The sequence below is a fragment of the Hyperolius riggenbachi genome, chromosome 2, assembly GCF_040937935.1.
Source record: "Hyperolius riggenbachi isolate aHypRig1 chromosome 2, aHypRig1.pri, whole genome shotgun sequence".
Taxonomy (NCBI): Eukaryota; Metazoa; Chordata; class Amphibia; order Anura; family Hyperoliidae; genus Hyperolius; species Hyperolius riggenbachi.
The window spans coordinates 205,389,721-205,405,644 of record NC_090647.1 but is presented as its reverse complement, the minus strand read 5'-3'; the positions used below and the strand labels follow the sequence as shown (position 1 = coordinate 205,405,644).

Genomic DNA, 15,924 nt, shown 5'->3' with positions numbered 1-15,924 from the left:
GAACTCCATTCATGAAGCTCCTTTGATCGGTTATTTTGCAAAACATTGGGTGTGAGGATCTCATAGTCTTATTTCAGCTTTAGAAGCAGACAATGTCAACAGAGCCCCAATGACTACACATGAAAAGGCACAAGAACTTGGTTGCAAACCTGTCTATCTACTATTGCACTGGGGTTAAGGTGTTAAAAAACAAAAAAAAAACTAAAAGATTACTAATAAAAGCAATTGTATTCCACAACAGAGACCAAAGCAATCAATAACAGAATGATAGCCACAATTTCAGGTATAATAGTGAGAGGGCTGTCATGTGTGCAGCCAGCAGACCTTCCAAGGGGACTCCTGGTGGTGTGTTTTGTGGTCAGGGAACACTTCTTCAGAGGACTGAGAAACTTGGTATAGGCCTGGAACCCACTACAAAACGCTATCACTAATCGCAATCGCTAGCATTTTGTATGAGCGGTTTTTAAGCGATTTCATGAGTGTTTTTGTGAGCGATTTTAAAAAGTGTAATTGATTTGCCAGCGGTTATGTAGCAAATAGCGATTAGCGGTTTTAATTCTGATTGGTCCTTTCAATCAATTTTCATTTTGTTACAGTGTGCAGTAACGTAAAAACGCTTGTAAAATTGCTCTGTGTAGGTTTTGACGAGCAATTATGCTAGCGTTTATATACTTTACATTGCAGAAACGCTAGCGCTAATTGCTGATGCTTAAAATGCTGCGTGTCCTGAGTTTTGTGATTTGGTAATCGCAATCGCTCCAGTGGAATTTGGCCCATCCATTAACTTTGGCTGAGCGTGTAGGAAAATCGCTAGCGGTTTGAATTGCTCCCTAAACGCTCAGAAAATCGCTCTAGTGGGTTCCAGCCCATAAATGGTGTTTAAAACAATTCTGCAACTAAAGGAACACTACGATTGACTAGTTGAATTACAGAGGTAGCCATTTGTTGAAAAATCTCAGATAAGAAACTAAACCCGGTTAAGGTGGTGAGGCTACTGTATGCAAACACAGTGCCAGCAAAATGCTGGCACCTTCCACACACCTGTACACAGCAAAGTAGCATGCCAAGAAACAAGGCGTTACTTCCTATTCCAGGCACAAACTCATCCTCTGCAAATCTGTCTCACATCATTGACAGGTGACAAAGTGTGTAACCATTTTATTACCTATAGAATTCGTCTGAGTTGTTGTCAGTTCCCTTAAGCGTAAAAAAACAGTAAGGGGGTATAATTAGAGTGTTTGGCATTATTTTAGAAAATTAAAAATGCTAGGAATCAACTCACATGCCCATGATAGTGTGTTGATGCAGTTGCTGTATATATATTTGATAGGAAGAAGAAAGAAAAAGGAATGTAGGAAAAAAGCTAATGTACAGCCAGCAGCTGAAGCACACAAGGACTGCTCAATCACACAGCAGTAGCACAAAGCGCGGGAGTGAATGCACTGTAGAGTAGCCAGCAGGGAAAAGTGCCCCCTCAGGTGATGTAATGTCAAAGGGCTGCAAAAAATGAGTACTTTTTAAAACAATCTGCAGAGCTTGATGGTCACAGGAAATGTTAAGAGCCCATGGCACTGCTTTCAGCAAATATTTATGATGAGTAGATGAGAGCTTATGGTTACAGTACAAAAAAAAAAAAGTGATGAACCATTCTTCCCTTGACAGTGACTGAAGCAGAAGCTGCTGCTGAATGCAAGATCATTTTTTTAAAAGAATACTGTATTATTTGCCAAGGTTCGCATTTACAGCAGTTCTCACCGTGTGCACATGTTAAATACACATCAAGTGTACCAGATATACAGTATTGCTTATAACCGTATAATATTGTAGGTTTGGGTAAGTGTTTTTTCTTTGTCTTATTATGCATCTTTTTCTTGTTAAGTAATTTTATTAGTCTCAAGTGAGCTGTGTTGTATTGTGAGCAGGACATCTGGTCAGTTATATATATGAACACAGACAACACTAATACAAGACTATAGACCAGAAATGGATTAAGAGTAAATGGGGCCCTGGGCAAGAAAGAACTTTTTACCCACCACTGATAATCACCTGGCTATGTTTAGTAAGATTTGGTGGTGCTAGCATCCAACAGGCCTCTAGACTCTCTCCAGGCCCTAGGCAACTGCGTAGGTTTGCCTTGTGGACGATCGAGCTCTGCAAGATACAAGCATGGTACTAATCATAATAATATTATTTTTATAGCACTTTTCTCCCTGGGGACTCAAATCGCTGTGATCTGCGTTCTGCAGTCGGAAAGGCTCAGGAAAAGAGGTGGGTTTTTAGCCTTTTCTTAAAGCTGTCCAGAGATGGGACCTCTCACACTTATTGTGGAAGTGACTTCCATAGAGTAGGGGCTGGATAGGAAAAGGCCCGAGCACCAATGTTTTTAAGTGGATCCTGAGAATAACCAGATCCCCATGGTAAAGGCTGCAGAGATTTCCTTATGTGAGTAAAAGGTGTCCATACATGTTTTAGATGACATGATTCATTTTCAGCAGAATAGATGAGTTTGATTGAATCTACCTGACATGTCCTGCTGTTCTCAACATTGATAAATAACTTCAGATTGAGACAGTGCAAGAAGGTAAGGTTAAATCAAATGTAATATATAATACGTTTCAGTTGGAAGAACATGGGGATCTGAATAAACTTTACAATAACCTGTGTAATTTGTTTCCTACCTTCTGAAAATAAAAATGGTTTTGATCTAAAATAAACAGTGAAATGATCATTTGTAATTGATTGCTTGAATATTGACAAGTGTATGATTTCAGTATTCAGAGTCTGATTGATTGGGTAATTTGTGTATGATCATACTATTTTATTCAGTAATATTAATAAAACTATTTTTAAATGAAAAAATGCTCAGTATATTGTAATACATTTTTGTTTTTGCATTGTAATGTGCTTACGTGTGCAATTGTATTTTCCATTGTATTTGAGCAGTGCAAAAAGATCTTATAGATATTTTATTTCACATAAAAAAAACCCTGGCCACACAAACTTTTTTTTTACTATTCCGTTTAAAGTGGTCTGAAAGTCAGCATTTCTACTTTGCACTAAAAGATTCCTTACAGCTTTAAAGCTACTATGTAGGGTGTATTTTTGTATGTATCAGTGTAGTGAGAAGAGTGAATTTATCCCTTGCAATGTAAGCTGAGAATATTTCCATTCATTTATATCACCTTCCACTGTTCTATCACCAAACTAGTATGTGTTAGCAGAGCTACTACGTTTTTATCTTTGATCTTTCATTAAAAGTTATGTTTTATTTTTATTTTTTATCCCTTTAAGGCTAATCTGTGTTTAAAGGGGAACTGAAGTAAGAGGTGTACGGAGGCTGCCATATTTATTTCCTTTTAATCAATACCAGTTGCCTGGCAGCCCTGCTGGTCTATTTCTCTGCAGTAGTATCTGAATAACACCAGAAACAAGCATGCAGCTAGTCTTGTCAGATCTGACTTTAAAGTCTGAAACACCTGATCTGCTGCATGCTTGTTCAGGGGCTATGGCTAATAGTATTAGAGGAAGAGGATCAGCAGGGCTGCCAGGCAATTGGTATTGCTTAAAAGGAAATAAACATGGCAGCCTACATATACCTCTCTCTTCAGCTCCCCTTTAAATATTTAAAGCTACCATCCCAGAATTGTTTTTTTCTATTCAGCTTGAGATCTGCACCCAGACTGGAGATAACAGTATGTTTGTTTACATTCCAATGTTGTTACATTTGTGTGTTAACAACTGAAAACACTCTCTGAGAAGCTGTGCTTCAAGCATACACACAGTTCAGAACAGATCACTAGAAGATTTAAATATATAATAAAAAGCAGCTGGAATAAAATGCAATGGCAGCTTCCAGGGCAAGATAAACTACACTTTGGAAACTTACAATTTGTAGACAGAAAATATTGCTTGTGCAACAAAGCAAATATGATAACTGTATGAGTAATGAAAAGTAGGAAAACACATTTTTATTGAATGTTATGTCAGAGACTCAGACCACTTTAATGACAATATAAGCTGCTATGGTTCATGTGTCCTACACTCATAGATCGAAACAGTAAATTTGGGCCACGCATGGATTTGGGAGCTGCCATAGGCTGCAATGTGAATTACGGCTACAGTATAGAGGCCCCTGACTGTGTAACTTGGGCACCTGCAATAGCCAGAGTAGCAGGGTAATTTAGGAATAGGATTACAGTAGGGGGAATTATAAATAAATGAGGTAGGGAACAGTTGCTGCAGGGATTGTCATCATTCAGCTTCACCCTGCACCCAAATTACCCCACGCCTATCTCACATGCATGCTCATAGATGCAGCCATCTATGATATTACCAGGCTATATGTAGGATAAGGGGTTAAAAAAGGACAGGGGAGGGGAAATACTGTTTTTAATTGCAACTGTACAAAAAATGGTGGAAATGGATCAAATAAACACATTCCAAGCTTTCCCTGTGCATGTACTTTTTGCTTTTTGTTGACTTCAACAGCAGCACAGATGAGACAAATATGCATACTACCTTGGCAGTTATAATGTGTTCACATACAGTTAAAGTTTCAGATAATTCCTGCTAAACTTCTATATCTAAAGGTGAACTTTGTGTGTCATATGCTAATCTGGATTTCTGTTAACTACTGTTGACTTTTCATCTTAGAACATCTGATATCAAGATTAATCACACCATATTATTAAGATCTGTTATTAAGAATTGTTACACCCAAGAATGTTAACTGTGCGGTAAACTCCTACGTGACATTCCAGTTCCATACTAATGAATACGACAGCCTAAGCAACTGCATAACAGCACAGGCTGCAGATTTGTCTTTTCAAGGCTGGCAATGTTTTTTTCTTGAGTGAATGCACAAAGTTGTTGTTTGCTTTTCCAACAGGATATTTCATTATCACACACTTAAGCTGGCCATACACTAGGCCGATTCCCCACCGATCGACAGCAGATGCGATCACTGGGATCGAATCTGCTGTCACATCGTTCACGCTACACGCTAAATTTCGATCTATTTCGTCCCGAAATAGATCGATCCCGTCGATCGCTCCGTGCGGGAAATTACCGTTGATCGCCCGCGGGTAGGGAGCGTGTCACTAGCGGCGTTCGAGTGCCCGACGACCAACGCAATACAGCTGCAATACATTACCTGCTCCGCCAGCGCGACTCCCCAGGTCTCCGCTGTCTTCTCCGCTCTGGTCTGGTCTTCGGGTCCGGCATGCTTCACTGAACTTCCTGCCAGGACAGAAAGTTTAAATAGTAGAGGGCGCTCTACTGTTTAAACTTCCCCCAGACAGGAAGAAGTGAAGCATGCCGGACCGGAGACCAGACCAGAGTGGAGAAGAAGACAGCGGAGACCTGGGGAGTCGCGCCGGCGGAGCAGGTAATGTATGCGGGGGGGGGGGGGGGGAGCGGCGGCAGCACCACCACCACAGATTGTGAACGGTTTCATGCTGAAATTGATTCACAATCTGTTTGCAGCAAAGGCAGCCATACGATCCCTCTCTGATCAGATTCGATCAGAGAGGGATCTTTCTGTTGGTCGAATCTGATGGCAAATTGACCAGTGTATGGCTACCTTTAGGGCCTGTTTCCACTACACCCAGATTAGATGCAGAATGGATGCAGAAAAAATGACTCCAATGAATGTCTATGGCCTGTTTCCCTAATGCGATTTTTCTGATGCAGATTTTCCCATAGGCATTCATTGGAGTCCGTTTTTCTGCATCCATTCTACATCCAATCTGCGTATAGTGGAAACAGGCCCTTACAGTACAAATGTATTTCACAGCACTTTACAGTGAACGTAGGACAATTCACAGTTCCAGACTGCGGTGGCTGGGAGTACTGCCACTCTCTCATACTGTGCAACAGAGCTCCCCTCTTTGCCTCAATCTGCTACTGCGGGCCTCCCTGCATCTGTAACTAGAGAGGCTTAGTTGTCATTGGTGCAGCAAAGATGGAATATAGTGATCACTTGGCTACCTAAATGCTAATCAACCTATCATTATGGACCTCGGAGGAAGCCAGAACGGCTTAAAAGTAAAAGGAGCAGCATACATAAAATCCTTTTTTCAACAGTACAACACAAGGTAAAAACTTTAAAACTAACGAGACCAGTGGAGAGCTCCCCTTCACACATACTACTCTTATCCATCTCTAAGCACACTTCTAAAGAACCTCTGTCTTCCAAAGTAATCATTTAAGTATTCCAAGTATAAGAAATTGACTTTATAGGCTCTGTAGCCATCTCTCAAATTAATTGACTACATGGTTTAACTATAAGGAGTCTAAAGCTGAAAGCTACATACTGATAATTTTTTAGGTTGAGAAAGCCAGGTTAAAGTCATTGGAGGTTAGTGACAAGGTCTCAGGTACAATGTGGATTTGAATAGGAGTGAAATCAGGTTAGAGTCAATGCTTAGTGTAAATAACCATGTTAAAGACTAATGCTGGGAATACGTGGTTCGTTTCTGCTCTCGATAGTTTTTGCCGCTCGATTCTGCAGTCGATTCTCTTATCTTCTGATTGTTTTTCTTCTCCTTTTCCATTCACTTCTATCAGAAAACAAGAGGCCAAAGAATCGAAAAGGGAGATTGGACATGTCGGAAATTATCTATCGAACCATCTAATCAGCTGAAAAACGAACCGTGTATTCCCAGCATAAGGTTTGGGTTATGGTTAGGCTTTGAAAGTTCAGAGCTATTTGGCAGACACACATTTGAGATCAAGTGCTGGTTCAGGTTATGGCTGTTGGAGGATAGTGGTTACTGAGCAGTAGAGGTGTTCAGTGAGATGCAATTTTTGTCCTGGTTTGCATGCCGATTTAATGCACATTATATGCAGCTTGAAACTGTGCCAATCAAATGCCCTTCCTGCTGTTTTCGATTCTCCCAGTTCCAAGCTGCATATCATTTTCATTGAATTAGCATAAAACCTGGAAAGAAATTTGCATATTAGTGGCCATCTATATTAAACAGTTTAAAAAAATCTATGAAGCAGGGAAGATGAAAGAAGCTTAGTGTTAGACAAAGGGCCAGGGCTGTTTCTTGGGCAGTGCGGGCAGGGCGACCGCCCTGGGCGCAAACCAGCAAACAGAAGAAGGGGGGCGCAGGCAGAAGGATATAACCGACAGGGAGCTGGTGACGTGCGGTGCAGCTAAATGTAAGAAGAAGATTACTAGCTGAATCACCTTCCTTGACTCCTCCTAGGCTGCCTGCATCAGACGTCAAGTCATTATTACGTTATCACCGTGTGATGACACCTGATGTCCTGTAGTGGTACTGCAGGCTGTCAGTGTGCGGCGCCCATGGAGAAGTCGGCTTTCCGGGCTCTCTTTGCCGGTGTGCTTTCCTGGTTCTTGCTTTCTCCTGGATGAGCACCTGGCAACTAGTAAGTAGGCAGATCTACTTGTGACCTGTGGCTGTGAGACTGTCCCTAAAGAGTAATGCTGGGAATACACGTTTCGTTTTTGCCTTCGTTTAAACCTTCGTTTCGATTGTGCCTTTTGTCCTTTTCGATCCCGAAATAATCGACCGTACGGTTAATATCACCACCCACGGTTTCGTTTTTTTTTCGATTCTGATGGTTTAGTTTTTCCAATGATCGAAGGCTGCAAAGAAACGAAACGTAGTACAGGGACGGACGGCATAAACGAATATATAATCGATCTGAACAGCCATCAAGCCTACCAATAGCTCGATTAGATGGATAAAGAGAGATAATATCAAACATGTTCGATCACTAGTCGTTCGTTTTTGGGGTCTATTAATCGAAACTATAATGAGATTATGACTATTTTCACATACGTTTTCAACACTCGATTCGTTTACCGAACGAATCGAAGGCTAAAACGAAGGCAAAAACGAAACGTGTATTCCCAGCATTAGGGTTCGCTAGTCCACGGGGGTGGGGGGTAGGGGGTAGGTGGCACAATTTTTACGCCCTCGCCCTGGGTGCAATTTAGCCTAGAAACTGCCCTGCAAAGGGCAGGCTGAAAGTTCACAGGTTTGTCGGTTTGTTCTGCTGCTATTTTGTTCCCTTCCAATAAGGTTTAGGAGAGCTAAAGTCTGGGGCCCTTATTCAATTCACTTTTTCTCCTATGTTTGCTCCTAGGAGATGTGAAAATGGGGGGAAGGGGGGTGATCAGAGAGCTCCCTATAAAGAAAAAGCACAGTGACAACAGGAGCCCCGATGGTGCAGTATGTCAAAACAATAAGTGGTATCAGGTATTTTAGCAATGGAATACTTACAAGGAGGGTTGCAACCGAGCAACCAACCACTGCAGGCAGGTGGAGATATACAAACCCAGCTACACTCAGGTTATGAATGCAGGTTTGTTCTCCAGTGTTTCTTCTTCTTTTGAGTGAGGAACAAGTAGGGTTTTTTGGTCCAGTATAGACTAGAGATGGCTCTAACCTCCGATTTTCGGTTTGCGAACCTTGAAAGCAAACTTTCGCAAAAGTTCAGTTCGTGCGAACTTTGGCGAACCGCAATAGACTTCAATGGGGAGGCAAACTTTGAAAACTACATACATTTATGCTGGCCACAAAAGTGATGGAAAAGATGTTTCAAGAGGTTTAACGCCTAAATTTTTGCATGGCGGAGTGGGATACATGCCAGAAGTCCCCGGGAAAAATCCAGATTTGATGCACAGCAGCGTTTTAAGGGCAGAAATCACATTGCATGCTAAATTGGAAGCCTAAAGTGCTTTAAAATATCTTGCATGTGTATACATTAATCAGGGAGTGTAATTAGAGTATTGCTTCACACTGACAGACCAAACTCACTGTGTAACGCACAGCAAATAGCTGTTTGTGTAGTGACGGCCGTGCTGGACTGGTGCGCACCATGAGCAGAGTGCAGGTGATAGCGGTTTTCAAGCCCATATGGTCAACGGGCTGTGGTAGCTCAATGACAGAACAGTGACTGTCCAGCTGATCGAATTTGGTCTGTCCACAATGAAGCAAGGACCTTATTATTTTGGGTGTGCCCCCTCCCCCCCCAGAGACACTCATATAGCTGGCGGTCATTACTTCATTGTTATACTCAAGCCCGTTTACCGCGGCAACGTAATGATCACGAAGGGGAATTGACACATGTACATGCCTTTTGTTTGTTGTTGAAGCTGCAGTGCAGCCAGAAAAATTAGGCAGGCATGTATACGCCCCAGAAAATTAAAAAATTCAGGAATCCGCCTGGAGTCCTGGACCCTGTTGGTGGTGGCGGAGAAGGCAGTCAAGTGGCATGCAGGCAGAGATGCTGTGTGGAGACCGACTTAGTCTTAGGGCAGGCAGTCACATTGCATGCAGGCAGAGATGCTGTGTGTGGGGACTGACTTAGTCTTCGGGCAGGCCTGACCGTGCTTTGCAGACCAAGTGGTCAGATGGACCCTTGACCCAACACTGTGTGCCAGAGATGACACCACTTGCCTTTCAACATCACGGTACAGTTTGGGTATCACATTTTTTTGAGAAATAATTGTGGCCTGGTATCTTCCACTGCGGTGTGTGGCTTTGCTTTTCTGTGCTGCTTTTCCTCAGGTGGTCATCACATTGCAGTTTGTGCTTTGTCATCATGTGCCTTCGTAAGGAAGTTGTCCTTACGCGGGTCTTGGTCTTTCCACGGCTCAATTTTTGGTGGCAGAGAGTACAGATGACACTGCTCTCATCTGAGGCAGACACACAAAAATGTTTTCACACCGCTGAGCCCTGGGGTGAGGGCACTTTGGTGGTGGTGGCGGCCGACTGATTGTTAAGTGGGGAGCCAGAATCAGAGCAGGAGGAGGAAGATGTGTCACGCTTCCGTGCGGAAGCTGAGGAAGATGAAGTGTTCAGTGTTAAATAGTCAACTACATCCTGAAAATCTTGGGAGTTGATGGCACGCGCCTTCTGAACACTGCACTTTGATCCAGGGCCACACAAAATCATGACAGCACGACCTCGAACAGACCTGCCGCCGGGTGGCCTGTCTCTGCCTCTGCCTGTTTTGCCCATATTGGGGGGATGAAGTGAAAGGTATGCACTGACTTGACTAATACAATGTGCAGTCACACAGGTGCAGTGAACAGGTATGCAGTGACTGGTATCAATACAATGTGCAGCTGTCACACACACAGGTACCGTGAACAGGTGCAGTGACTGGTGGTATATAACAAGTAGGTAGGTGCACTGAACAGGTAGGTATGCAGTGATTGGTATTACAAATGTGCAGCTGTCACACACACAGGTAACGGGAACAGGTGCAGTGACTGGTGGTATATAACACTGTGTGTGCTCACGTAGGTAGGTGCACTGAACAGGTAGGTATGCAGTGATTGGTATTACAAATGTGCAGCTGTCACATAAACAGGTACCGTGAACAGGTGCAGTGACAGGTGGTATATAACACTGCGTGCGCTCACATAGGTAGGTGCACTGAACAGGTAGGTATGCAGTGAATGGTATTACAAATGTGCAGCTATCACACACACAGGTAGTCACTGAATGTGCTGGGCCTGGCAGTGGCACAGTAGGAATTACCAAGGGCCAGCTGCGACTGACTGACAGGGCTGTATATGCAACACAAGTGTCTGTGGGACACACACACAAAAAAAAAATAGATCACAAGAACAACATTAGCTCTCAAAAGAGCTGTTGGGGGTACTTTTTAGCAATAAGTATCAGCAAGAAGCACGCTAACAAACCTAACAAGAGCCTAACTAAGCTTCCCCTATGTCTACAGCAGGTTCTCTCCCTTCTCTAATTACAGCAGCCACACGAGTGAGTGAAAAGGCTTAAGCTGCCTGCCTTTTATAAGGGGAGGGCTCCAGGAGGGAGTGTAGCTTGATTGGCAACCCTGTGTCTGCTGACTGTTATGTAGAGGGTCAAAGTTGACCCTAATGATGTAGTATAGGGGGCGGGTCGAACTTGCATATAGTTTGCAGTTCACCGCGAACGCGAACCACCGAAGTTCGCCCGAATAAGTTTGCGGTCGAACCCAGGGCCAGCCTTAGGTTTCACAGCACCCTGAGCGTAACCAGATTATGGTGCCCCCCCATTCATCCTCAACGCATGCACACACACACGCCCATGTGCAAGATCCCCTTTAGTGTATATAAGCAGATTCCCACCTTTAGCGTATATAAGCAGATCATCCCCCCCTTTTAGTGTATATAGGCAGACACCCCCCCCCTTTAGTGTATATAGGCAGATCCCCTCTTTAGTATATATAAACAGATCCCCCTTTTAGTGTATATAGCTAGGCAGGTAAATGGTGGACAGTATACAAGCAGATCCCCCTTTAGCATATATAGGCACCCCCCCTTCCCCAACTGGAAGGCAGTTGGGGAATCTTACTTTTCTGTTTGTAGCTGGGGACAGAAGGTGGCCAGGAGTCAGGAGTGACAAGCAGATCTCTCTCTGACTAGTGTGCAGTGCAGACATTGCCTGTGAGCGAAGGGTGGCGCTACTGGCACGTACGGCTCACACAGACTCAGCAAGAGGCAGCAGCAGGTTCCTGGAGTCTTTGCCCCCATCACCCCCAGCGGCACCAGGGGGTAGAGCTACCACTCGCAGCAGCCACAGCCTGACCCGGAGCCCGCAGCCAGCAGGTAGAAATGCAGGCAGGGCCGGTTGAATGCACATTACGTATGCCCCCCTGGAGCCAGCGCCCTGAGCGATCGCTCTGGTCACTCAGGTCAAAGGCCGGCCATGGTTGAACCGTTTGGGCCATCTCTAGTCCAGTAATCAGGCTCTCTTTTTGCTGTGCAGATGAGAAGTTTAGGAAAGGATTTTTTTTGAAGATATTGGCCTGTAAATGAAAGTTGTTTATGTCTGCGCAATTCTTCTTTCTTCTGGCTCAGTTACTTCTCTGGCATGTTTATTTGACCTGAGGAAGTGGGCATAGACCCACGAAACACATTGCCAGTGCATAATAAAATTTGTTGTTCTCACACAAACTGTCAGCATTAAGATGAGCCATCTCACTTTTTCCTTTTATCTGTTTTAACACAGTTTTATCATATCCTGGGAGCCTCTTTCCCCCTTTGTCTCCTAGGAGATAATTTTTCGTCTTCTGTTTAACAAAACTGCAGTTCAGTAATATTTAGCACCCAAATCAACAGTGGCCAATGCACTGGTCATTACATTTTTTAATATATTTACCTTTTTTACCATTCTAGGCCAAAGGCCTCCGTGACTTTTCCACAAAACCAGACTTGGAATAAAAAAGCCCTGGAAGTAAATAAAAGATAAAATGTGCGGTGTCCTTCTGGGTTAAATACACACATTAAACACTGTCCATGTAATGACAATGAAATACAAAATGTTTCTTTAGCCAAAAGATGTTGACTTCTTGTTCGTCTTGTAGATTGCCTTGTACATTGTTTTCATTACGTTAAAAGAATCACAGAGGGGAAGTCGTCAGCAGCGGCATACATGATCTGTAGCTACGTCTGTCACACTACCACAGCTTGTAGAGAACGCAGTGACCGATGACTGACCTGCACTTCTCTCAAGCCTTTGACACAAGCCTAAAGATTGTTACCTGGTGAAATTCAGCTTTCCACATATTACAATGGACTCTGTGGCAGGAACAATTTCCTGCTACACAGCATCCTGATACAACTAGAGGAAATCGAGAAAAGCTTTCCTCAAAACACAATAACCTGGAAAGTGTGTATGTGAAGTATAACAAGGCTTTATAATAACCACTCAGGGAGGAAATATTGTGCTATACTATAGTGGTTAAAATATACTCCTCGGCATCAAGTCTACAGTGCTGAAAGAAAAGACATTGTTAAAGATATTCTCAACTTCCTGGGCACCCAGACTTACATCTACTTCCTGAACCTTTACTGAAAAGGAACAATATACTAACAGAGAAAAGTGACAAGAAATAATCATAGCTTTAGGAACCTCATTCATATTAAATGCTTAAATTCTTAAATTGTTTCTTGCCATTTACTTTAACAGGATTGGTATTCCTAACAAGGCAGCCATCAAGCAAATTGGGCCATTTTACTGTACATATAATTTGACACAAATTAGACTGATGGGGCTTTTCAGACATGAAAAGGCTGGGGCTGGGAATCAGATCTTATTTGAAATGATATTTTGGTCTGGCAGTAGGCAAGGAGGTGTTTGGCTTTTATAAGGCTGGCCAAACACATGCATGCACTGAGACTGGACTTACACACAACCAAAACCCATCAGAGAGTGGAAAGTATCCTTTTGGTTTTAGTATTTTACTCCTGATCACATTAATATCAGTCCTTTGATAGCAATGAACTGAAAATATTTGTATGTATACAGTACATACAGTATAATTAAATTATAGATCATATCATATTTAAGACCCCGGCACGTGCTGAAATGAAATAAAAGTTGCTCAACTCAGGAAATTATCTGTTTGTACCAGCAAATGAGATCAGTGTTACGTGTAGGTAGGAGGAAGGTTACTGTTAGGTGTAGTTGTAGGTGTGTGTGTGTGTGTGTGTATGAGGGGGGGGGGTAGTGTTAGGATTAGGTAAGAGGGTGGTCTGTGCTAGGTAGGAGGGAGGTTTGTGTTGTGTATAGGAGTAGGTGGGGGGGGGGGGAGGTTGGTGTTACGTGTAGGTAGGAGGGAGGTTAGTATTAGGTGTAGCTAGGGGATAGGACAGTAGGTAGGAGATAGGACAGTGTTAAATGTTGGCAGGAGGGAGGTTTGTGTTATGTATAGGAGTAGGTAGGAGGGAGGTTAGTGTTAGGTGTAGGTAGGAGAGAGGTTAGGTGTAGCTAGGAGGGAGGTTTGTGTTATGTACAGGAGTAGGTAGGGGGAGGTTAGTGTTAGGTGTAGGCAGGAGAGAGGTTAGTGTTAGGTATAGGTAAGGGGTAGGACAGCATTAGTCATGGATGCAGGGAAGGTTAGTGTGAGAATAGGATAACATAGGACTATAGAAAATTATGGATTGCACTACCAATATTTTACTACACATAGCAGTAGGTAGTAGAATATCAGTACAATTACCAATATTCTACTATGCTCAGTTAATTGTGCCCATTGTTCATTGTGCCTCAAATAGGTACAAATTTCAGCTTCATATTTCAGCTACATATTTAATAAATACTCCATACTAAAAAAAAACTACTCCACCCAACTGTGAAAATTAACGGCTATATGCAGAGATAGAGGACATATAAAGCATCTAATGTCTCTTTTAATTCCAATTTTTAATTCCAATTCCAATCAGTGATAACAATTAATAATGTTGCATAAATACAATATAATGTATATTTATTGTATATACAAAAAGAGTCTTTATATTGATGATATGGAGTTGAATTATTTTACAAACAGAAATCCTGGTACTATTAAAGAGACACTGAAGCGAAAAAAAAATGCTGATATTATGATTTGTATGTGTAGCACAGCTAAGAAATAAAACATTAAGATCAGATACATCAGTGTAATTGTTTCCAGTACAGGAAGAGTTGAGAAACTAAAGTTGTTATCTCTATGCAAACAAGCCATTAAGCTTTCCGACTAAGTTAGTCGTGGAGAGGGCTGTTATCTGACTTTCATTATCTCAACTGTTCCTGGACTATTTACTTTTCCTCTGCTAGAGGAGAGGTCATTACTTCACAGACTGCTCTGAAAGACTCATTTTGAATACTGAGTGTTGTGTAATGTGCACATATTAGAGAATGATGCAATGTTAGAAAAAACACTATATACCTGAAAATAAAAGTATGAGAATATTTTCTTTGCTGCTAATCTTCTAGTAATTATTCATAGTACACAACCAATTCACTATATCATATTTTTTTTTTCGCTTCAGTGTCTCTTTAAGCCTAGATGCCTCAGTTTCAAAATGACTTTAGAAGTCATTCATTTACAGCTGGAATGAGGGGGACAGAAAGAAAGTCATTATGTAGGAACTACAATTTTGGTGTTCTTCGATGGAAATAAAACAACATAGATAGCGCTGAATGCTCCCTCTGTTGTATTCCTTTTTAGCTGAGTCTCTTATCACCTACATATCAGGACATACAAATCGCAATCACAGGCACGCCGTTCATATGCTCATCCACATCCTGATTGAAGTTGACATCTTTCAACATTGTGGCTTCTAGCACATTCATGGGAGTCATCAATACTATCTTGTCTATCTTTTCTCACAATTCTCCCTTTTTCCTAGACCCTCCCTGCCTGCTACCATTTTTTTGTTGCTGTGTATTCATGCATCAGGATTATTTTAATACGAATACGAAAGGAAAAAAGCCATCTGCATTAAGTATTACCGTTGTCTATCTGTGCCCAACAGGTGCATTTTAACAAAGTACATTTTCCATACAATTAAGGGATTTGTGTCACCAATGCCTAGTGTATTGCCACATAACTGATAGGGTAATTCTGAGTGAAATGTATTAAAGATACAAGCTGCACATCATAAAGAGACACACAGCGAAAGGAAAATCGCCGTCACTCGTTTTTGACAAACTTGACAGGTGATTGATTGCTTTAGAAAATTTTGGATGTCCTTGGAATAATGTATATTTAATGTGCTCCGGTGAAATGCCTTCAACAACAAAAAATGCTGAAAATTATGTTTTATAGCAGATATGTGGAAGAAGTGGGGGATCTAAAAATTAAAATTGTCTCTTTCCTGCTGCAACAACACATACATTGTTTTATCAAACAAGAACATTTTTTTATTTATTAAGTATTTATATAGCGCTCACATCTAACTACAGTGCTTTATGTAGTATATAGTCTTGACATTAGTTGTCCCTCAGTGGGGCTCACAATCAAATCCCTACCATAGTCATTTGTCCATATCACAGTCTAAAGCCAATTTTGTGAGAGAGCCAGTTAACCTATCTATACGCTGTTGTAATGTGTACAGGAACTGGAGGGCCTGGATAATATATATGCAAGCATGGGGAAAACACAGAAATTCTG

General features: G+C 42.0%; 1 long non-coding RNA gene across 1 annotated transcript in view; it reads right to left on the bottom strand.

The window, feature by feature from the left end:
* Positions 1-15,924, bottom strand: part of LOC137544211 (uncharacterized) — a 51,982-nt gene that overhangs the window by 31,685 nt on the left and 4,373 nt on the right. The window contains exon 4 of the long non-coding RNA XR_011025783.1: positions 12,147-12,215. This is a non-coding gene — a long non-coding RNA (uncharacterized lncRNA). The remainder of the gene's footprint in view (positions 1-12,146; positions 12,216-15,924) is intronic.